Genomic DNA, 15,043 nt, shown 5'->3' on the forward strand with positions numbered 1-15,043 from the left:
GATATGGCTTCATGTCTTTGAACCCTGCTCTCAAGGTCTGACTGCAAGCCTGCTGTGGACAGAGACGGCTGCACTGATTCATTCCTCTATCTGTGAGTAATATTTCTGCCTTGTATGTCACATTTAAAGCTTATTTAAACAATTGCATGTGGGTACAGGTACCTGGTAATCAGCCTTTTGATATACTGCAGCGCTAGTCTGTGATGGTGGGACCTCTTCACAAAGTTATTTAAGGTTTTTAGAGTCTTCCTTTAAAATGTCAACCCCTATGTACTGTCTGTCTGCCACACTACAGCTACAGCCCAAAGGTTTTGCATCACCCTATATAATTAACACATTTTGCTTCATAAGGTCAAATGAAACCTGCTGAATAACGTTACATTAGCATATTGAATTACATAATATTTTGTAGTTTTCCATATGCTTAGAACTGACAAAAAACTTGAGAAATGTGACATTTTGAAATCAAAATTATGACTTCTGGTAGACTTTTGCAGTATCATTTTGTAGTTTCTTTGATTACATAATGAAAAATAAAATATATAAATTATGTCATATATATATATATATATATATATATATATATATATATATATATATATATATATATATATATATATATATATATACGGGTCTTTTGATTTATTTTTTTCTAGCTAGATTATTCTATTTGCATGCCTTTTTCAATTTGTCTGTCACTATCTTCTTTTCTTTTGAAAGGAATTGGAATACTGTTTTAATGTACCTGAAGTTTATAGATAAGCTTCAAGTTCAAGCTTAACTGTTTTAATGTGCCTTCGAGTTTATAGATAAGCGCCACATCAAGTTGTTTTCCACTATGTTAGAAGCTGTAACTATATATAGCCGGTGTAGTCTTAGAAAGTGGTATCATCCGGTGATATCAGAAACTCGTACCAATATCTACTATATATATATATATATATATATATATATATATATATATATATATATATATATATATATATATATATATATATATATATGGGCTTCAGTGATTCACAGGAAAATAATTCTGGGTTTAGGTATAGGGTTGTCATAAATTATGAGACTGAAGGTCAAGTAATTTATAAACTGCCACAGAAACCCGAGATGGAATTGTGTTCCTGTAACTCACTGAAGAGGCCCATCTATTATTTTTTATAATACATGGATACCCTTGTGATGCTAATATTAAAGAACACGAGGTTCAGCAGCACAGTTGTTTTTTTTTTTAAAACGTAGTGTTTCAGTGCTGTACAGACGTTCTGTGTCGTTATTCGTTAGTGCTTCAGCTTTATTTGGATGATTGCCCCTACCTTGTTTTAATTTCCCGTATTTTTTTTTTTTTTTTATTGATCATTAATGAACATTTCTGTACTGTGGGTGTTGCTGTCGAATGATTGAAAACGAGACATGTTGTGTTTGAATTGAAAGTGATGGTCTTGAGGAGTTGAATGGGTCAAAGTTCAAGTATATTTTCCTCTAAAGGAATGAACACTTTTTGACATAACAACTGTGGTAGTATGCCTTATATACAGCTCTGGAAAAAATTAAGAGACCACTGAAAAATTATCAGTTTCTCTGGTTTTACTATTTATAGGTGTGTGTTTGGGTAAAATGAACATTTTTGTTTTATTCTATAAACTACTGACAACATTTCTCCCAAATTCCAAATAAAAATATTGTCATTTAGAGTATTTATTTGCAGAAAATGACAACTGGTCAAAATAACAAAAAAGATGCAGTGTTGTCAGACCTCGAATAATGCAAAGAAAATAAGTTCATATTCATTTTTAAACAACACAATACTAATGTTTTAACTTAGGAAAAGTTCAGAAATCAGTATTTGGTGGAATAACCCTGATTTTCAATCACCCCTTTCATGCGTCTTGGCATGCTCTCCACCAGTCTTTCACATTGATGTTGGGTGACTTTATGCCACTCCTGGCACAAAAATTCAAGCAGCTCGGCTTTGTTTGATGGCTTGTGACCATCCTTCTTCCTCTTGATCACATTCCAGAGGTTTTCAATGGGGTTCAGGTCTGGAGATTGGGCTGGCCATGACAGGGTCTTGATCTGATGGTCCTCCATCCACACCTTGATTGACCTGGCTGTGTGGCATGGAGCATTGTCCTGCTGGAAAAACCAATCCTCAGAGTTGGAGAACATTCTCAGAGCAGAAGGAAGCAAGTTTTCTTCCAGGACAACCTTGTACTTGGTTTGATTCATGCGCCCTTCACAAAGACAAATCTGCCCGATTCCAGCCTTGCTGAAGCACCCCCAGATGAGTCCAATTTTCAGCTTTGCCCAACACCTGGTCATCTAATGGTCATCTAATGAGTGTCTCGCACCCACTGTGAAATGTGGTGGAGGATCGGTGATGATCTGGGGATGCTTCAGCAAGGCTGGAATTGGGCAGCTTTGGAATGAATCAAGCCAAGTACAAGGTTGTCCTGGAAGAAAACTTGCTTCCTTCTGCTCTGACAATGTTCCCCAACTCTGAGGATTGGTTTTTCCAGCAGGACAATACTCCATGCCACACAGCCAGGTCAATCAAGGTGTGGATGGAGGACCATCAGATCAAAACCCTGTCAACTTCTTTTCTGAAATGAATGCTTTTGTAAAGAGGGGATAATCTTTGCAACTAGTCGACAATATTTAACTCCTCCCAGTTCTCCAGCACCTCAACCAGGAGGCTGCAGTGTACCATAGACTTTAATTCTTTTGCAAGACACTTGAACAAACACTTTTCCATCTGTTGATTAGGAAAAATACTGACATTCCGCAAAAGTAGGGTGACAGTACATCATATCACAGTTAATTATTCACCATGTGGAAAAGCATAGTTATATTTTAAATAGGACTGCTTTAATAAGACAAGCTTATTACAAGCCTGTTAGATTGAAAATAAGAAACAGACGGCCCTTAGATTTAGCACAGAAGTTGTTAATTTTTTTCTACTTTTGAAAGATTTGGGCTATTGACAAAGTGTTCTATAACTCTGTAAATATAAGTAACTAGTACAAACTACAAACAACGGAACTGCCCAGCTGGTTTTTACTTTATTTTGTTAACAGCCTAATTTTACTTTCACAAAAAATGGTGCAAATTGCATTTTGGTGTTCCCAGCTTGATAAATCTGTCCATGTCATGTTTGACGTTTATGACACTGATATAGACTGTTGTTGTTTTTCTTAATTACCAAATTGGTTCTATATGATTCAGTTGATGTCTATTAATATCAGCATATTAAATATGTATAAAAAAGCTGAACAATAAATGGTGGTGTGTTCAGTTTTCACAGCTGAATGAATGCACAACCAATGATGCGTATCATCCATCGAAATGAATATCAGGGCAATTTTATTATCTCGTCCAGTAGCTCAGACAATTCGGAAACTATGTACTATAACCAGAGCGTGTGAGCGGAGTGGAGCGCTTATAAACGCAGCTCCCCGCTCTATTCCTCTTTGAATCCGCTCACTCCAAGGCTTTTATTTCCCCAGTCTGCTCCGCTCCGGCGCTTCTAATTCTGCAGCCAGCTCCGCTCATGCTCCGTTCCACTGCTAGTGTAAATCTCTTCCAAAATGTAGAGATGTGTGAACCGTTTCCTTTGAAATCAGGTACCCGGTTCTGGCTTAGGTACCAACGAACCAGATACAAATATCGGGGATCCGGTTCCAGCGAGTGCTATTATTATGTTTTTAGTAAAACTAAAGAAAACTACACGATTAGAAAAAAGAAAGACCGGCAAAATATTTAGTACAACAATAATGTTTATTTTTTGTTTGTTTGTTTGTTTTTTTAAGTTTTTAATTAATTTAAATTATATTTATTTCCCTGGAGAATAATTCCATCTCACTTTTACATGCAGTGATGAAAATGCTTTGGTTAAAGTGAATCTGCTGAACCCTAAGCCATCTGAAAAAGTAATCTAACCCCAGCCGATGGGGTCGTATTCTGACTTGGGATCCTAACATACACTGACCTGTTTGCACATACCATGTGGTTAAATATTTTTTTAATTGTATAAGCTTTGTGAAATTTGCAATTAACATGGTTCATATACACGCACACAATGGCTTTCGCTGTTGTAATAAAACCTTTACTGTGCAAATTAGATATTATTGATTATTTTGTTAACTTTAATTATACAAGACGATTTCATAGATTGCATAATATTGTCAGAGCACAGCACAAGCTACATCGTTTATGGATCATATCTTATGTACAGTCTGAAATATTTTTCCTTTGCAAAACATCTTTTGGAGCGGGAGCAGAGGTGGCAGAGGCTGTTCGCCCTCACGCTCCACTCCACGCTGCTAGCAACATGGTCCAGCTCCGCTCGCGCTCTGCATCACGCTCCTAGCAACATGGTCCTGAAACAAAATACAGGCTCTATATGTATCGTCTCAGCTTTAGGGGTTGTACTCATGCAACCGCATCCCCTTTGCACCACCAACTCCTCCCTGCAACCAGCCCATTGCCATGAGTTATCCAATCGCTGCCTGATCTGATCGCAATTGAGTTATTTGAAGTACTTGCAGTTACGCACTTTCTCCAAGATGGCTAACTTCCGGTTTCCGCCCACCGTCGAGTCGACCAGTCTATGGGGACGTGTACTACCAACCTTACCCAGCGCCCTTTTCGATGGGGAGGGAGATTTATAGCATTGATTCTCTTTTTATCACACATCTCACCCCTGAGAGTGATGCCGAAGGAACACTCGGCCAACTCTACATTCCCCAATGATCCCCCCTCCCTTGAAAAAAAAATCAGCGTTTTGATGCTCCTTACCCGCACGATGTTTCAGAGTATAGTGGAAGGGTTGCAACGCCAGATACCACCGAGTTATCTGGACATTATTGCCCTTCATCATGTGTAATTGCCTTAAAGGAGCATGATCAGTGACAAGAGAGAAAGAACACCCCAACAAGTGATAGAGAAGACCGGGAGTAGCCCATTTGAAACACACTTCTCAATGACGGAGTAGTTAATCTCCCTAGGAGACTTTTTTTTTTTTGCTCAAATAAATGATAGGCTGTTCTACGCCGTGAACTTATTAGGACAGGACTGCCCCAGACCAATGTGGGAGGCATCAGTCTGAAGGATGAACTCTTTGCAGAAATCTGGTGAAATCAGAGTAGGCGCTTGATAGAGGTTCTTCTTAATCATATCAAATGCTTCCTGACACTGCACTGTCCACTTAACTACTTTTGGAGCAGCCTTTCAGTGAGATCTACCAGGGAGATTACTATGGTGGCATACTCAGGTTAAAAACGATGATAATAGCCAGATAACCCTAGTAGTGCTCTCACCTGCAGCCTGGTTCTCAGGATCGCCGTCTCCACCAGCGCCTGGACTTTACCTGACCATTACCCATAATGTAGCCAAGATATTGGGTCTCTTGTTTACCAAATGCACACTTGCCCAGCTTGGCTGTTAACCCTGCCTCCCTTAGAGACTGAAGGATGGCTGAAGGTCTAATAATATGCTCCTTCCAGGTGGAGCTAAAAATGACCACATCATCAATGTATGCAGCAGCAAACTGACAATGGGGAGCTAAGACCTGGTCCAACAATCTCTGAAAGGTGGCTGGAGCGCCATGAAACCTGAAGGGCATGGTCCGGATATGGAACAAGTCATCTGGGGTAGAGAAAGCAGTTTTCTCTTGTCGAGGAGCTCATCCACTCGGGGCACTGGATATGCATTGAACTTGGAGATGGCATGAACCTTTCTAAAATCCACATAGAACTGAGTGGAGCCATCGTACTTGTCCACCATCACAATAGGACTGCACCACTCGCTCCTGGAAGGTTCAGTGACTCCAAGCCTGAGCATATCCTCCACCTCTTTGTGAACAGGACTCCTGTGGCTTTCTGGGATCTGGTATGGTCTCTCTCAAACCTTGACACCTGCTGGAGCAAAAATAGCATGTTGAAAGACATTAGTTCTACCAGGCAAGTAAGAAAAAAAGCTGTCGTAACTTAACAAAACAAGGGATACGTGGATCATACCAGGAATCTGCCAGCTTGGTTTTTGTATAGTTCTTGCTTTAAATATCAGTTGTATGGTCTGGCCTAGCATCATCTTGGCTTTTTCGGTAATTATAAAGACCACTCACTTCTAGCCATTTTAATGAGTTAGCTGGGTTATATTTTAATTTTCTTAATAGCAGCAGCTCAATCTTACTAATAAGAAGCAAAATGGTATATAGGTCGAGCTGCAATGCGTTTCCCAGCACAGTATGAAATCTGAAAGGTAGGATTTAAGTAACACGCATGCATGCTGTTTGCCTTTACTGCTAATAATAATGAAGCACCATGTGATACACACAGCTAGCCAGCGAATCCCAGTAAGACTATCCCACTGACATAAGAGAGACAAGAGTACGAAAATAACATCACTCGAAATAGATGCAGTAGATCCTTCTAATTAAATTCCACAGCCTCTGACTAAAACCCTTCAATGATATCAGATCTGCTGGATCCTGAAGCCTATCATTCAAATGGTAAATCTCTCATGAGAGATCAACGCCTCATTGGGGATTGCATTATATTCAGCTTAGCCATTATATGGAGATTTTGCAGTAGTAAAAGAAACTAGGCTATGCATTTCTACCTCTAATACACTGTGGCCTTCAGGCAGCCATATAAGCTCCCTGTACAAAATGCTATGGGTGAATGGTAAAATTTACTACTCTGATATTGAATTGATTCCCGGGTGATTGGTACAGTACTGGCATTTCAACCCTTAGAAACGCTCAATCCTGCCTACTAGTGAAGGAAAGCAGGTAGTAATAACCCTGAACATCCTGGAAACAATTGTTAACAAGCATATACAATATACAAATAATGTGCAGTTATTGGAGCAAAAGAACAAGTTACACTGATCATCTTGTGCTTACAATGCAACTGCATTTCAAATCGTGCCTACACACTGCTAATATTTTTATAGGCTTGTTGTCTGCCAGTGTCGACACAATAAAGGCATTTACACCATCATTAGCGTTATGGAAATGCTGTTATGTGATTGGCTAGCTAGCTTCTAATGGCCAGGTGTGAGGTAAGCAATGATTAAGTTCAAAAACACCTTGGACTTTATCACTGCCTGACCGATAAGGGGTTAAGCAGCCTTTAGCTTTTTAGATCAGACATAAAAATCTATCAAGTGAGTGGATTTCTTGTTTTGAAGCAATTGCCTGTGTTCAGGGTTCATTGCTGCTACAATAGTTTTAACACAAGCTCAATGCCCTCTAAGAATTATTTGCTGTGGCACTTTAAGGAATGGATTAAAACAAAATCAAAAATCAGTGTAATGTTGAATCACACCAATTGAATATTTCAGAAGTCTATTGTTGGGACATACTGTAAATACAATATTTAAAGGACCAAACAAACAAAAAAACATGTTTTTTTATTTTATTTCAAATGGCAGCAAGCAGTTCTATTTAGAAGTGACTGATTACTTCTGGATACATATTTCATAATATTTCTGTATATTATATATCCAAGAACTAGGATGTAAAAAAATTGTTTCACAGAGAACGGTATTATGTGCAACATGTCTGCATAGTTTGGGTGTGCGTGTTTAATGGGGCCCCACAATATGAGAATCCAAGGCTAGAGGCTGTACCTCGTTTTTCCTCTCAGCTATCCTTAGGATTTCCCTAAAGATTTTGTATCACTTTGCCTCACAATTATAAACAAGGTAAACGAACAAATGAGGCAGCTACAATAAACAGCACAGAAGTGTTTACAGTCCAGTTATTTCAGAGGTGAAGCCAGACACCACTTTGTTTATTCTGTTTACACAAAATTAAACACACAAACATGCTTACTTCACAATTTAGGGACATTTTCACAGCTCTTCACAAACAGTAAGCATAATGCGCCAGAATTTGCGAGTTGGTTATTTCTGTCACCATGAAACCCCAGACTGAGTCACACTTCTGTAATCTGTTAAAAAGAAAAAGGAGTTGTTTTACACAATTTCGATTCTCTTAGGTCTTAAAAATACAGTCCTGGAAATGCACTTATAATGCATTTATACGTGGTGCAGGGTTACTAATGACTCCTTTAATCATAGTTAAGCAATTGCCCAGACGTCAACTTTGATCTTTGGCACTGGCATTACCACACATCTAGATTAAATGACAGGTAATCACACTTTTACTGTATTCAAAAGAATCATTTATTAAATTAATCAAAATGATGGGAGATAATGAGAGTTAGATTGTAGGTGAATTTAATTCTTCCCAGTCATGGAATACCTGTTCAAGGTGGGGTTTTACTGCTTCTGCCTGTCACCATGCTGCTGAACAGCATGCCAGCGGTGGGCCACCTCTCGGTTTCTTTGCTTGTTGTCTTACCTGTTTAGGGTTAAATAAGCAATGGTTTGGGTAATCAGAAGTGGTTAAACAGCATCCCTGCTCCTGAACTCTCTGCTATGTGGTAGAATTTTGCGCTGCACCATTTTCTTCCAAAAGGACAAACAGGTTATTGTTAATAGCATGATCGAACCACAACTATTCAGATGTCATTAATATGCATACCTACTCTTCTCTGTTCATTCGACTTGTACAAAAGGGGAACCAAGCTGGGCTTGGCAGTGTTTACTAGGCATTGCTTTATTCCTTTTACATTTTTTAACTGGTTGCCACTGACTACTAGCATATGGTTTAAAAAAATATATATTTTCATCAATTTATTGCCTCTGAAATTGGTGTGGCAAAGTGGTGACGTAATGCTCAAGACAATGACAGACAACAAAGTACTGATGAAATAGGGGATTATTTTTATAATCCAAAGTCTGATGACAAAACAGTAAACAATAATGATAACAGACAATACACTACTGGTTTGAGTATTGCTCTGTTGTAATCCACGGGTTGGCCCCGAAATTAAAGTCTTGATATTTAAACACCCACACATAACAGAAACATGATCACAAGTCCACAGTGAGTGCCATCGTGCTCGTGGTGCAAATACAGTTAATTGTGACACAAGTGCAACGTTGTCCATGTTTGGTGCTGGCCTTTTACGACAGCTCCGGATCATGTGTCGTCCAATAACAACAAACAAACACTCAGGCACGCTTACAATACAGGTATGGGAATGAATTGTTTGGCCATCCAGTCCAGGGCTCGATCATTTATGTGTCGGTCAACTTGTCCCAATAATAATTTGCAAATCACGAGACTGCAGGTGGCAGTCTGTTAGGTCCAAGCGGAGGTGAGTAACACAGAGTAACCCAGTAGTGCCCGGTGCCAGGGCTACCACAGTGAACCTTCAGCACTGCCCACATTGTCTGGGGGGCCATCACCTTTCACCACATTTCCCCTATAGTCGGCTCCATCCATTGGCATTGCAGGAACACCAGCGCAAATGTCCAGCCGCACAGGTAATGTCAAAAGTGCTGGACCGCCGCGACCACTGCTAATAGCTCCTGCCGGGTCACGCAGTACCGCCGCTCCACCTAGTTGAGGGACCGGCTGTAGTAGGCCACCACCCTCTCTCTGTCAGGCACTTGTTGAGACAGTAGAGCGCCGATCCCTTCATTGCTAGCGTCCATGTCCAGGACAAATGGTAGGCAGGGGGAGCCCCGGGGACTGTCAACACCTCCCAGAGGCACTCGAAGTCCAGGGGATGTCTGACGGTTCAATAAGGCCCACTTCTAGCATCTCTCTCAGCACCTTCTCGGCAGCCTCCCATCTGCCGCAGCTTGGCCTCCCCTGTATCGATGTGATGCTGCACCAAATGAGTTCGGCCTGCTTCCTCTGGGCTGGTAGCAAAACTGTTGCTGTTCTTCAGCAGCAGCTCCCGTACCAAGCCCCTCACAGCTGCAGCTCTAGACGGCGGTTACTGCGGCCAGAAGGGCATCCTCTCTCACAGATTGCGAAGACTGGGAGTGACTGAGTTGGCTGTTCCGCCCAGGCTGGACGCCCGGGGAGTAGGCAGTAGTGGCTGTGCCCCGGCAACGCCTGCCCCATCTTTGGCTACCATCTTTGGCTGTTTGTAGGTGTGGGTAGGGTCCAGGTAGTGTTGATTCGGACCTGGTCTCTGGGCTTGCAGCAGTGGCTGTTGGTAGGAGCCTGCTCACCCCTGTGGGTTTGTTCTCAATCAGGGGTGTGCTGGTCACAATCATCGGGCAAGGGGGTCTTGGCCGTGCCCTTGGCTGTGCCCCCCTGGAAGTGTAGGGTCCCCTTTCGGAGATGCAGCTGGCTGCCACTGCTCCTCAAAAAATCCAAGCCGAGGCTGCAGGGACCTTGCAGGGTAACGCACCATCCAGCTGCCACCTGGATCGTCATGGTCCCTCTTCCCTGTATGTGCACCAGCTCCCTGGTGACTGTGCGAAGCCGTACCATCATTGGCTACAGATGGACCTCCACCAAAGTCCTCCCTAGAACAATGGCGTGCTCCAGTGGAGGTGGAGTGGTGCCAGCGAGGGTGGGGCCCATGCTGTCCCTCCTACACTGGCCACGTGTTGTTTCCTGAGGGCAGGAGCACGGTGACGAGTTCCGAGAGCCAGACGGCATGCCTCGCTAACAGTGTCCTGCAGGTCTTGGGCTCTTGTAAAAAGAGGTGGTGCTGTAAGTCACCCTGTGCCACTGCCCCAATGAAAGCAACATGCCACACTTTGTCCTTGTCCTCAGTCACCAGTTTGGGGTACACACGCTGGATTAGGATGGTGATGTCTTTCCCCCAGACCCCCAGGGACTTACCGGGATGTCTCCGGCAGTCGTTCGGTTATGTCACATGGGTGAAGTTGGAGGCAGCTCGTCTGAATTTTGATAGTGTAAGGACACAATTCTGGGCATCCCCATCCAGCGCAGTGATCATGTACCCCTCTTCTCGGCCTCTGATCACTTGTTTACCTCGACAATCTAGTCCAATTGCCCCGCCCGTCAAACTTGTTTGTTTTGATGCGGGTTGATGGTGTCATTACAGTATTCCCCACTTGTCAGCAATACTCCAGGTTGTAGTGACTTTGGTATACAATATATTTATACATAAATTAGTCTCTAGGCGCACTGTTTAAGAACATCCAAATGTTGATAACTGAGACTCCATAATAACTCGGATTCCCTTGACAACAATTGACATCCACACAACGTGTCAGAAATATAAAACAATTGTTTATTTAAGGAAAAAAAGGGGTACACAACTAATCTAATATTACAGAAAGGAAAGGCTATTGGTTAGAGATGTGCGTGAATAGTAATATGCAGTTCATTGATTCTATAGTCAAACGTTTACAACAACCATAACATCATTAGCATACATGGTTAATATACTAATGTTGAATATGTTTTATCACACAAAGTGTCTATTTTGCATTAGTATTTTCAATACCCGTTTCTCGTTGTAATCGATCATGTAAATATGCACGAGAATTAATTCAACTTCCCATTCAGCAAGGAATCCAACATTCCAGTACCTAATTTAGCAAATTAGTTTTACCGTGTTAATTTAGTTTAGACGTGATGTACCAAACTAATAATATGTTATCAGTTGTTAATTATATGTTAATATGTTAATTTAGTTTAGACTTGATGTACCAAACTAATAATATGTTGATTACATTTTCAAATGAACTAAAATGGGGCAATGATGAAATTCTCTGCATTCACGAGGCAACTCCTTTTGAGTTGCACATTTCAAACAAACATAATACATTTCACACACTCTAAAACAAGAAGTTATATTCTATTTCTAGAACAGTTTTCACTTGATAGCATTTGCTACAATTACTTTCTCAAGTCATAAAGTATTTAATATTAGGCATGTTGAATACTTATTGATTTCCATATACAGAAGTCAATCTGTGTCGATGAATACTGCAGCTCTCCGAATCCGCAGTTGCAATGTAGACAGCACTTTGCTGTATGCATTATTGTGTAGGCTCGCAATACAATTACTGGAGTTCTTTTCAAATGGAGATCAGCTTGTTGATCTCCAAGGCTTGCAGAATTAGTTATTGTTGGCAGTTTTCCACTGGGAATAGTTCCGTTGATCAGATGGAACTCAGTTCAGCTAATGTGTTGCAATTGAAAAGTTATATAGTTTGTATAAGTGTTCCTGTGGCGATTCTCTCAGAATCTTCCAAAAACATGACGGCTTCACTTCAGTTCGTTTCATGCAGATTTGTGGAAACAAAGACCTGCTTTCCGATTAATGCAATATCCCGTTTAATGATCCAGTCTCTCGTAGGACAGACAGCAGGGACCTTCCTCAGAAGATGATTTTAGCCATTATTCAGAACATTGGTTCTTCCTTGCCTTCTGTGAATTCGAGCATGTGTGCTCCCATTACTCTTCAACTTTCTTCAGAGCAGTGTAGCCTTCATTTCGTTCCTCCGAACTCCCAGCCACCTCTAGCGGGTGGACACTCCTTGTGCACACCTCCTTTGCGGACACCACACTTGGTCAGCATGCATGTCTGGAAGCAGCAGCTCAACTGGAAGCAGCACCACGCAGCAGAAGCTCGCAGCTCACAGCAGAAGCTCCCATCTCACACATCAAAAGTCAGCGGATTTTGTGATTCTCTCTTCAACCCTGTGATTGGTTAGTCTGGTTATTTTGGGTAGTGCCTGAGTCCACGTAAAGTGTCTTTCATTGGTTGTTCTCATACCAATGCGGTTCCTTGTTCTCCACTGGTCCGCTATTTCGCCCCCTGTCAGCTGGATTTCCGACAAGGACTGCTCTAATGTGAGGGCACCTAGAATTGTTTTGCTTGTGGCGCCGAATGCGTCATTCAGCGATCGTGAAGATAAGCCATGTGTCCAGTATTTAGTTTACGACTCTTTTTAAGTTGAAGACCAGAAACCAAGAAGACACAGACAATGGTTTAAGACTCCCCCTGTATGTTCCAATTCTGTTACTTTCATGCACAGAATGATATGATGACCCCCCCCTTCTGATGCTACAAGGTGGACTGCCTTCTCTCTCTCTGCTGCAGTGGGCTCATCTCGGAGCTTAGCTCTCTGTCTCTCTGTCTTGGCCTTTGTCCCGCCTCCACTGTTGTTAACATCCATCCAGTGGGCCATTTTAGCTCCTGTGTTTTTTTGTGGATGCCGCAGTTCTGCTTCCGTCCTGGTGAGGCCGCCCCTCCACTTCCAGTTCCTCGTTTGCTGCTGGCGTCATGGCGACTGCCTCCGCCGTTCTGCACTGGCTGGCTCCTGTAGCTGTCCCTCGCTCCCCTTCAGCCCGTATCTCAGCATATTGGTCACTCAGCCATCTCACACAGATATTGCAGGTTCTCGAATTCAACGGTTTATTGCAGGCAGGGATTCTATACTCAACAAGTAAAGCATGCTGCTTTCAAGCGAGTAGTACAGTAACAGCTGAGCAACATAGTGTTACACAGATTGTAGAAACAAAAGTAAAGCAACCTGTAAGCCGTGTGCTATGCCAAACTAATTGCAGTCAAATTGAACAGAGTATCCCCTAGTGCTCGAATTGCTGATCTGCTTCTTGCCCAAGGGCACTGGAACTAGGGGTGCTGGGGGTGCGGCAGCACCCCCTGGCTTTGCATGGCTTCTGTCATATACAGGGGTTACAGTTTTGTTCAATGGCTTTCAGCACCCCAGTGCCACTGTTCGCGTCAATGCCCTCACTCCCTTTTATGCCCTCACCCAAAATCGCAACCCCGAAGCACATCCCTCACCAATCCCAAGCATGCATGATCTGCCCCATCTCCAATCCATCATTCTGCAATGTGTGGATCACTTTTTTTCTTACAATAGGGGACCCTCTGTTCTGCAAGCTGAGCTCATGATTGGTGCAAATTCTTTCACTTCTGACATCACTGAATATGTCTCCTAGTGGAATAGATAATCTCCTAATCTATCCACCAAGAACGCCCTGTGTCTGCTGCAGTCAACAAGATATGAACTTGTGCTCAGGAGGTACTAACCTTTTTTAACTCACACCATGGCCATGTCCCTTTAGTGGTTCAGTAAACTTCAGCATGAAGTGGAAACATTTAATAGGGGGTGCTCAATACAGCTGTACTGCAGTCTAGTACTGTATTGCAAATTACCCCTGGTATTTATGAGTGCCATTGCATCTTACTGCATAAAGTTCTATTGACGACACAGTTGTTTTGTTTTTTTTTTTTTTTTTTTTTTTTGTTTTTTTTTTTTTTTTTTTTTTGTACCGGCAATATTAAACTAAAATTAAATGCATTATGTGAATTTATTTATTACACCGTTGAAACAGACTACCGGTATTTTGTGCAGACAACTTTCTGTATTCAAGAAGAAAAATGCAATCTAGTATTATTGAAACACGAGAACAAAAAAAGACACAACAATCCACTTCCTTAGCTGTCAAAAAACTTAACCAAAAACGAATCTATAATTAAAGATATAAAACTAATATTTTAAAAAAGCCAAAAAAACGCAGATGGTCAAATCGAACACGTGTTAATAATAATTCACACAAATTATACATATTAAAATAAACAAATAAATAGATAAATAAATAGATAGATAGATAGATAGATAGATAGATAGATAAATAGATAAATAAATAAATAAATAAATAAAATAATAAATAAAAACATTTCGACAAGCACTAGGACCAAGCAAAGCCTTCTGGGAGCGCACTTAAAAAAAAATGCAAACATTTCTATAACTTAGGGCACAGAGCACAGGGAAGCGTGGATGAGAAAGCAGTGCCCGACAGATAACGTAAGTTCATTCTGCAATATGTGTGTATTTATTAAGAAACGGTACACTAATCGAAATGTCTGTACTGTGAATGTAACTAAACAGCGTGTTTATAAATGTAGCACATTAAGGCACACTGTCTGTTAACCTTCATTTCACAAGATCTACCGTAACCCAAAAAGCAATACTACGACCACGTTCCTTTGTTTTTACTGTGATGTTTCGTTAAATACCTTCATATCAATACGGGTTTGTGTTAGATTATTAACCGACAGATATAATTTGAAAAGCACTTCAGTATTTTATGCTGTAGCCTATTGTTTTTTTTTGTTTTTTTTTTTTGAGTGGCAGTAAATGCAATCAAATTAGG

At 41.2% G+C, this 15,043-nt stretch overlaps 1 protein-coding gene across 3 annotated transcripts in view; it reads left to right on the top strand.

The window, feature by feature from the left end:
• The window catches only part of LOC121316787 (equilibrative nucleoside transporter 1-like), a 49,108-nt gene continuing 34,065 nt past the window's right edge, over positions 1-15,043 (top strand). For 2 of the 3 annotated variants that reach the window (XM_041251980.1, XM_041251981.1), the window contains exon 1: positions 1-92. The gene's annotated coding sequence lies outside the window, so the exon portion shown is untranslated. Of the gene's footprint in view, positions 93-14,597; positions 14,695-15,043 lie in introns of those variants that run through there. The other variant, XM_041251984.1, reaches the window with a different exon arrangement.

The sequence above is a fragment of the Polyodon spathula genome, chromosome 6, assembly GCF_017654505.1.
Source record: "Polyodon spathula isolate WHYD16114869_AA chromosome 6, ASM1765450v1, whole genome shotgun sequence".
Classification (NCBI taxonomy): Eukaryota; Metazoa; Chordata; class Actinopteri; order Acipenseriformes; family Polyodontidae; genus Polyodon; species Polyodon spathula.